The sequence below is a fragment of the Maniola jurtina genome, chromosome 13 (assembly GCF_905333055.1).
Source record: "Maniola jurtina chromosome 13, ilManJurt1.1, whole genome shotgun sequence".
In the NCBI taxonomy this organism is placed as follows: Eukaryota; Metazoa; Arthropoda; class Insecta; order Lepidoptera; family Nymphalidae; genus Maniola; species Maniola jurtina.
In genome coordinates, this window is record NC_060041.1 from 9,971,258 (window position 1) to 9,979,892 (window position 8,635).

Sequence of the window (8,635 nt, forward strand, 5' to 3'; positions counted from 1 at the left end):
CTTCTCATAGGGCGATTTATAGTGACCAGTAGAGTAGGTACTGTACACGCAGATGTTTCGAATACTGGAAGTGTCTTGAAATCATCCGCATCGATGGAAGGCAATTGCTAAAATGGTCTAAGTTAAAAAAATATTTAGATGAGACTTTACTAGTCTAAATCATTGAATCAAATGTACTGTCGAAAAGCCTGATTTTGCCTCGCGTCCTTTGGCAATAATAAGCATGATAATGTCACTAACGTAAATTAATATATTACTCAGAACTCAGCAGATTAAGAATAAAAAACATTCCTAAACCTATTGAAAAAGTCCATTCAGGTTTTTCAAAAACTTCTGACTTTTCTACTAACATTCTCACATCACCATCTAATCAATTTTCCAGGCTATTCCAGATAAATTTATTGCGACGCTTTTCCCCTTTTGCCCTCCTTATAACCTCTTGCCTGCCCGATTGTTAATCTTGTTCCAATCTACTTGCGATTTTCAATAGAATTAACCATCTTTAAGAAGTAGTGCCTTGTTGCTGTTTAGTTAAAACTACCTACTGTTCTTCAAGTAAAACTGCTCAGCTCGATTTTTAGACTTTATTGGTGTTTCAATTTTCATTTACTACTACCCAAACTTACCTCCTTGTTTTCTAAATCAATGAGTCAAAAGTTATTCAAAATCCAGGCGGATCAGGTAAACTGAAAATTAATATACCAAGGATATAACAATTTAAGCTTGTAGTTCCTTGTATATCGTGAAATTCCGAAACGTAACGTTTTTTTCTATCTAGCAAAAAGTACCAGCAAAAATTCTTACTTATACCTATTTACATTTATGTTTAAAATGCTTAATTACATATTATGCGTTCCATGCTCATGCTCCTTTCTGCCTCAAGACTACGTGAAGGTAGCCTTGAGTCTTCATCTCCAGAATTACGTTGAAATATTGTAGCAAATTACTTATACTATAATGTCATCATACACCTGTCTTTCCAAGTTTTCTCGAGGCAAGCAATTTCCTTTAAAGGCAAATGGCCATATCTCAACGTGGGTGCCATTTAACCAAATTGCCTCCATCAGATAGCCGATGCTAAACTTCATGCCGTCGTGGCTCCACAATTTACCTCGCCTCTTTAAAGCCTAAACCAAATATTGTCACAATTACGAGATACCATCGGCCTATAAACATGAGGACGAACTGTGCCCTTCGGCGAATCTTGAGACCGACCTAAGGATTTGGTATAATTTTCTCGGCGATTTGGCTAAAATCTTAGCATAATGTTTATGAGATTGAGTGCTTTAAAAATATTTTGCAATGTTTTTTTCTAGTAAGCTAGAGTACAATTTAAGTACTACATATTAGACAAAATATCCTAACTTCCTACTATACCTACGTTAATGTATTGTCTATTATAAAATAAATAAGAGATAGAGATACCTACATGAGTGCAAAATAGTTAAAAATGTAGAAATGGGTAGGTATCACAAGTTATCAATAGTGATTTTCATACATGTAAAATTTAAAGTTTTTATAAATCGCTTGTAAACTCTTTGATTTTCCGGATTAAAAAGTAGCATTTGTCCGTCTTGCCACTTCTGTATCTTATTTCTCAAAATCCATTGAACGGATAATCCGTGAAAATGTAACAGACAGATAGACAGACACGGACACTTTCGCAATTACAATATTAGTATGGATTTATAGCCCTAGTTCATCTCGCAACAATGAGACAAACATAATTCTCTTTGACTTCGGTTGTGGGAAGTCAAATATAAGCATCCGTAGCGAACTTCGGCCGCGCTATACAAATCGTCTTGTATAGAAGGCCCAAATAATCCTCAAATAATACCAGCATCTAAACTCTTAACATCATTAGAGACCATCACACGTAGCGACTTTTCCCTACGACACAATCGCATGGATCCTTTTACAAACTAGCGACCCGCCCCGGCTTCGCCCGGGAGCTATTTATATATGACTTTCCAAAAAATATATTTTATACAAACCTTAGCTAGAAGATACTTAACTTTAAAGTTTAAACTGCCTAGAGCTTACTTTAGCAATAGGTTACCTATGGCAATATAGTGCTATGAGTGGGGTTTGAACCAACCACCAGATAGATTCCAGTACGCTCCTTGACCCTAAGGTGAGTTATTGAGTTAGGTATATGTCGTGTTCTGTCGTGTTTATTTTGACCGTGTGAACTGACTTCTGACCGTGACCATAACTAGTTCCTATGAAACTGCAGATGCAGGTCAAAAGTGTTATGGTGGATCTTCACATGCCGACGAGTTCAATCCAGTCGAGTCCAGCGGCTTGTGTGTGTGGATCCACCATTAGGCAAAAGTTACAATACCGGCAGCATCACAAATTAGCATCATAACTTTTCATCTAAGATGATTGGCCCAAACAATCGCATTGTATAAAGTCTCTAAAACGGAAACGAGTTATCGCTGCCCTCCCTTAACAAAGAGCGCTAAGACGTTTTCCTCCGCGCCTTAAGATCGTTTTATTGCCAGCCCGGATGGACTTCTGGATAGATGGTCGGGAATGTAAATTTAGTGTACGGAACCGGACGCGAGGAGGTGAGCATCGGATTGTTTTGTTTTCGGTCCGCCCGCATTAAGGCGGCCGCCTTACACACCGATCTGTTATAAAATTCAAAGTTAACCGATTTGTTGCCATCTCTTTACGTACTAATGCATTTATAATACAATTCGTACATATACACCGTATTTGACAAATCACTATTAACATGACAAATGAGGTAGGTAATAATATGTACCCTTTCGTTGCCTCTGCTATTTGACAAACGTTCAAACGGTCCTTGGAGCCCACAGAAGTTTTTTGCAAGTTTATTTCGGCGATTAGCTGCTGGCAGGATTGTTAGATCTACACATCGTTCCTAACCTCAGCTTACCTTGATTTTGCGGGCATTATCAGCTAACGCCTTGTATAATTCATGTTCTAAACCTTCTCGATGAGTGCTAACTTGACGAATTAACAAAAATATTATACGGATCATATTATTTCGTTGTCCTGGTCGCGGTTTATGGTTTTCAGATTATTTCATGCATATTGTTATAACTTTAACCTTCACAAATATTAAAGCAAACACTAAGTATTTTTTAATATCTACATTTAGTTTGGATGTGATTGACTGAAGATTAGTTCTATCACTGCGCCTTGAAACTTATGAAATACTTTTTCATATATCATGTTACGCTACTGTGTAAACATTATTGTGGTCAATCCTTTAACAAACCTTCAATCAACTTTATACCCACACTTAGAACTAATTAAGTTCAGATTCGTACAAATATATTTTCGAAGAGCTTAAGACGATCGCATGTTAGTAAGCATTTCGCCAAGGCCTTTGTTCGGACGTGTTAGATCGATGTGCCTAATGTATGGGAATCAAAGTGCAGTAGGTTCAACTTTAATTTGCCGGCTGTCCATTTGTTCCGATTGTAGGCTTATTTATTGTGGCGTTGCAAATTGGCGTATTTGGTAGGAGTGAACCAGTTTCGCCCTTTGGGGTAGCGAGATGGATTGCTGCTAGTCATTGTAGCATTATTTTGTTTTGTGCTTAATTGTTGTGGTTCTGTCTAATTCTTTAATAATACAATGAGTAAATCATCAACATCAACCGATTACCGGCTCCGTTACCAACTCAGAGGTTACCTTTTAATTTTATTTTACATCTGCAAAGAACAAAGTCTTACACTTAAAAATAGTAGCTTCTTTTTATGTCCGCACTAAATCATTTCAAGAATTACTTTGCTCCTTATAAGTAATAATGAACCTATGTAACACTCGAACAATATAATTAATAGGGCACCATATCTCACGATGGACGTTTATTTAATCAACAAGTTGGGATCATCGAAGCACAACACACGTGATCCCAATACGAATATATTCCGTGTATCGATATATGGTCCTTCGAGCCGGATTAAGGACCCTCTCAAGGATTTGTTAGCCCGAAGCGAATTGGTCCGTTCTTTGTCTAAACCGATTGCTTCGCCTTGGGACAGGTGCGGGCTTCCTTGCGGATTTTAATTAATAATGTCTCGATAGTGTATGGTGTGAGGTACTTTAGTGATTTAATCAAACAAGGTAATAGTTTCAATAGTACTCGTACGGAAGGATTTTGTTGAGCGAGTTTATGGGTTGTATCAATTTTGCATACCTAATTTTAGACTCAATTACCGTGTGCCTGGTTGAAGGCTTTGTGAACACTTCCTTCCTTGAAATAGAAAGACTATGTTTCTTAAGGCTATCGTTGTCAACGATCCCCCGTCGATTTCCTACGTATGATATTATTGTTCTTATCTCTATCTGCCCTGGTTCGTGCATTCTCGGTTCCTAGATCGGTACATTTGTGATAACCAAATTTCAAATTGCTGTGATTGGCTGAATTTACCATGTTCTTGCTGCGACAGTGAGTTTGAGCCACTAGCGGAACAATGTTAGCCGGTCAGAAATGATTGCAATTAGTCAACCTGTTTGACGTCCGTGTTCTGTTTTCGATTACAAAAAAGAAAAAATTGTTGTTGCAATCATCAATTTTAGCAAATAGTGAAAGAGAGTCGGCCAATCAGAGGTCACAACTACCGTCACACTTTCTGTCACACTATGGCAGTAGGCATACCGAGTAATGAAAACAATTTTTCATTCTGTCTAGGTCGAAGTAGGGTTGCCACCTGGCTCTTTTTGATTTACAGGCTACCACCATCAAAAATACGGGGTTTAGATTTGAAGAAATTTAAAAATTTGAAGTATTTGAAGAAATAGGCGGTGGTTCTCTCTGAAATGCATGGAAAGCCTATTCAGATATTTCAGTTTATTTGTAAGTTTTGTATTTTTTCTCTGTATGTTGCCGTGTCTTGATTGGTGAACTGTGTTTGCAATGTGGTTTTAAATAAAAGATTTATTTATTTAAATAGCTTTTAAAAACTCTTAGTGTTGTAAAGCAAAATGTTATACATTTCATGCATACAATATTTTCATTTCAACTTAAAATTACATTTAATTTGTAATTCCACCTTCACAGTATCAATACTATGGCCGTAGCCAGGAATCGATTGCGGGAGAGGTTTTATTAGGGCCAGAACTGAATCCTGTCATGAGGAAAAAAACATTCGCTCAACTTTATGGGCTAATTACCTGGTTAGTGGAATTTCGCCTTTCAATTTGACAGTGAGATAAAATACAACAATAAAAAAGCGCGAGCGCAGTGATCGTAAGTGTTTTTGGTTCAATACAGAAAAAATTAAAGTGAAAGGGAAAAGAGTGTAGCCATAGCAAGATTTTATTTTTAAAGCTTCCTATCCATACTAATATTACGAATACGACAGTATATCTATTTGCCTATCTATTTGTTACCCTTTCACGGCCCATCTTCTTTACCAAAATTTTGGTACTTACTATTCAGAGGTAACTTGCATCCCAGACATTTTTTTAGGCGGCTTTTTAGCCCGGAAAATCCCCCACGGAATTTTTAAAAATCTAAATTCATGCAAACGAAATTGCGGGGTTTACACCAAGTAATAGAAATCCAAAGCGCGAGTGAAGTGAGCGCGAAATGTTTGATATATTTCCAAAAAAAAATTGGTAAGCAAATGCAAGAAATAGTGTAAGTATTATTTTAGGCTTAGGTTTTTGACGGCTTCCCAGGCGCAGTCGCCATTTCGAAATTTCTGGTCTGGTGGGAGGCTTCGGTCATGGCTAGTTATATGGTTAGTATGGCCCTAACGGCCAAGAAATTAGACTGCATCATCACTTACCACTAGAAAAGATTAAAGTCACGGGCTAACTTGTATAAAAAAAGGCTTACATCCTCAAACCAAGCCCCGCCGCCTTGGCTACGACCATGATCAATATCGAGTGGGTTTCGGCTACGCATTGCCGCAAAAGGAAAATATTCTTTCTACTGGACATAACGTCAGTGTTTTATTTCGCCAGCCAGCTCCTGCTGAATTTGTAAAAAACCGGCCAAGTGCGAGTCAGACCCACGCACCGATGGTTCCGTATTCGGGTATTTTTTCCGACATTTTACTCGAGAAATCAAAAACTGTTATGCATTAAAAAAATATGCATAAAAATAAATAAAAATCTGTTTTAGAATGAACAGGTAAAGCCCTTTCATATGATAACCCACTTGATATACTTATGTAGTTATCTTACTTTGAAAATTGAAAATACTAATATTTGTTCATGAACACATGACAGACGGATAGAAGGATAGATGGACAGACGGACAGACGGAAAGACTGACAGAATGACAGACAACGAAGTGATCTAAGAGTTCTTTTTTGCTTTTGAGTTACGGAACCCTAAAAATATTTAGTTTTATTTGCCTCGTATTTTATTTTCATAATTACAGGTTTCTGTATCCTGAAATACGGGGTAACCAGTAAAATACGGGGCCTCTGGCAACCCTATTCGGAAAACACTGTCACATTCAAGTTAATGTCAAATATTTTGTTTTCAATTACAGAAAGCTGCATCAATCATTATTACAATATTTTCTTTGTTGTGATTGGCTGAATTTTTGAGTTTCAGCCAATAAACAGACTGTTTGCCAATTAAACGTCATAACAATATAAATGCCAGAAAGTTTAACCAAATAAAACAAACTTAATGAGAACCTAGTGAGAATGCAAACGGCACACAATTTATAATACATATTATGTTAGTCGTATATAATAGATATTATAGTAGTCGTTCACTTTGGTAATAGTCAGATTGTCATCAGTAAAATTGATATTGGTTGATGTATCGTAAATTATTGTTTCGGTGACAAATATTTTTAATATCTATTTATCTTTGAACAGAATGGAATAGAATGAAATGGAATGGAATACAATGATAAATTTTTATTCCTGTAAGGTAAACTTCAAAGTGTTTTTGGATGGTCAGAAAAATTTACCACTGGTTCGGAATGCCGATCCTACGTTTTCTAGGGTTTCGTACCTCAAAATGAAAAACGGAACTCTTATAGGATCACTTTGTTGTCTATCTCTCTGTCTGTCGTGTGTGTCAAGAAAACCTCTAGGGTACTTCCCGTTGACTCAAAACCATGAAATTTGGCAGGTAACCTAACTGCGTAATTTTGGGTAGTTTTTTTAATCGATAAAGAAAGTTTGCGACATTGTTCAATAAAAAATTTGGATTCCAACTCCTCAATCCTGATGTTGCAGGGGACCTGACTACTAAAGCTAATGGGATTTAAAAAGTGTCGATTATTAATTGATATTGAAAGTATCTATACCAAGTAAACACTTTGTCGTTGACCTCAACCCTGACGCTGTAAGAAATTGCATTCCTAAATCCTGGTGATCCCTCGGGATTTGAAAAGGATCATCCGTTTAAATATTCTTACGTGATACAGAAACAAGTTCCATCCCGGGGACGGGCTATTACGGAGAGACAACTTTTGTTCTGGGAAATGAAAGGATCGGGATTTTTAAAGTTGCGGGCATTAGCTAGTTGTAAATATATTTAGAAGCTACTATAAGATAATAGATAAGGTACTTATTTCCTTATATTTTTATTGTATGGCAGCGCGCGGTTTTAAATTATAAATTGCACGTCCTGTCCTTTTCTGTAATACATTTTTTTCTCAATATCTACCGCTTTATCTCATAGCAAGAGTCCGTAAGACATAATACTGTGAAAATAGGCAAAATATACAATTTTTGCAGTTTCCACGTCAGTACCTGTCGAATTTTTCTAACAGTGTAAGCAGCAGAGCTGAGTTTACCATCTAGTGTTGATATGTGGGTGTTCCATAGAAGCTTTGCATCTAACATTATACCGAGAAACACGGGGTTCTTCTTTATTCTTCTTCGGGTTCTCCTTTATTTTCAACATATGATTATTTATCAATGAATTTATGTCATTTAAGGTCCTGGTATTGGGCAGTGTGAATTCAACACACTTAGATTTCTTTGCATTTGGAAGTAAATTGTTAGCAATAAATCAGAGAGTGACCTGTGATATGGCATTACATATAGTATACATTGTCAAAAATTATAATATTAAAGCTGTGCGTATTGCGTGAGGAATAGGTTGCAAGAGAGTTGCAACTTGCAGGGTTTGATGCATGCGCTATTGCCAGCAAACATGAGACATATTTTTATCTACAGGCAACGTCTGAGTAGGTAACGCATACGTCTAACGCAAGTTGAAATGTACCAGTGTATTTAGTTAGACCTATTGACAAGTTTGGAGTTGGGTGCAGTCTAAATGTGGCCCGTGTGTTTAGACTGTCAGTTTCTGTCAGTTTCACGTGTCGTCCCCCGCACTTCACCACCCCGCTTGCACAAATCGAGACAGCACGAAATTTTCAAGATTTCTGGGTGTAATTTCTGGTTTTCGTAGTTCCCACATAATTATAACAATATAAAATATATAACGATAATTTTTTTACTACATAATATTCATTAAATTTTCTAGGTCTGTGGTTTTTCCAAATTTCATTAAATTGCTTCGTTGTCTAGAAAAACGAGCACAAAGTTGGGCCTTTTTTTAAAGAAAAATACAAATCTTTGAGCCCCTGTAATTTTAAAACTACATATTTTTAGAAAAATCTAAAACACCACAGACACAGATATTAGTTTCTAGACTATGTCTGCAAAAT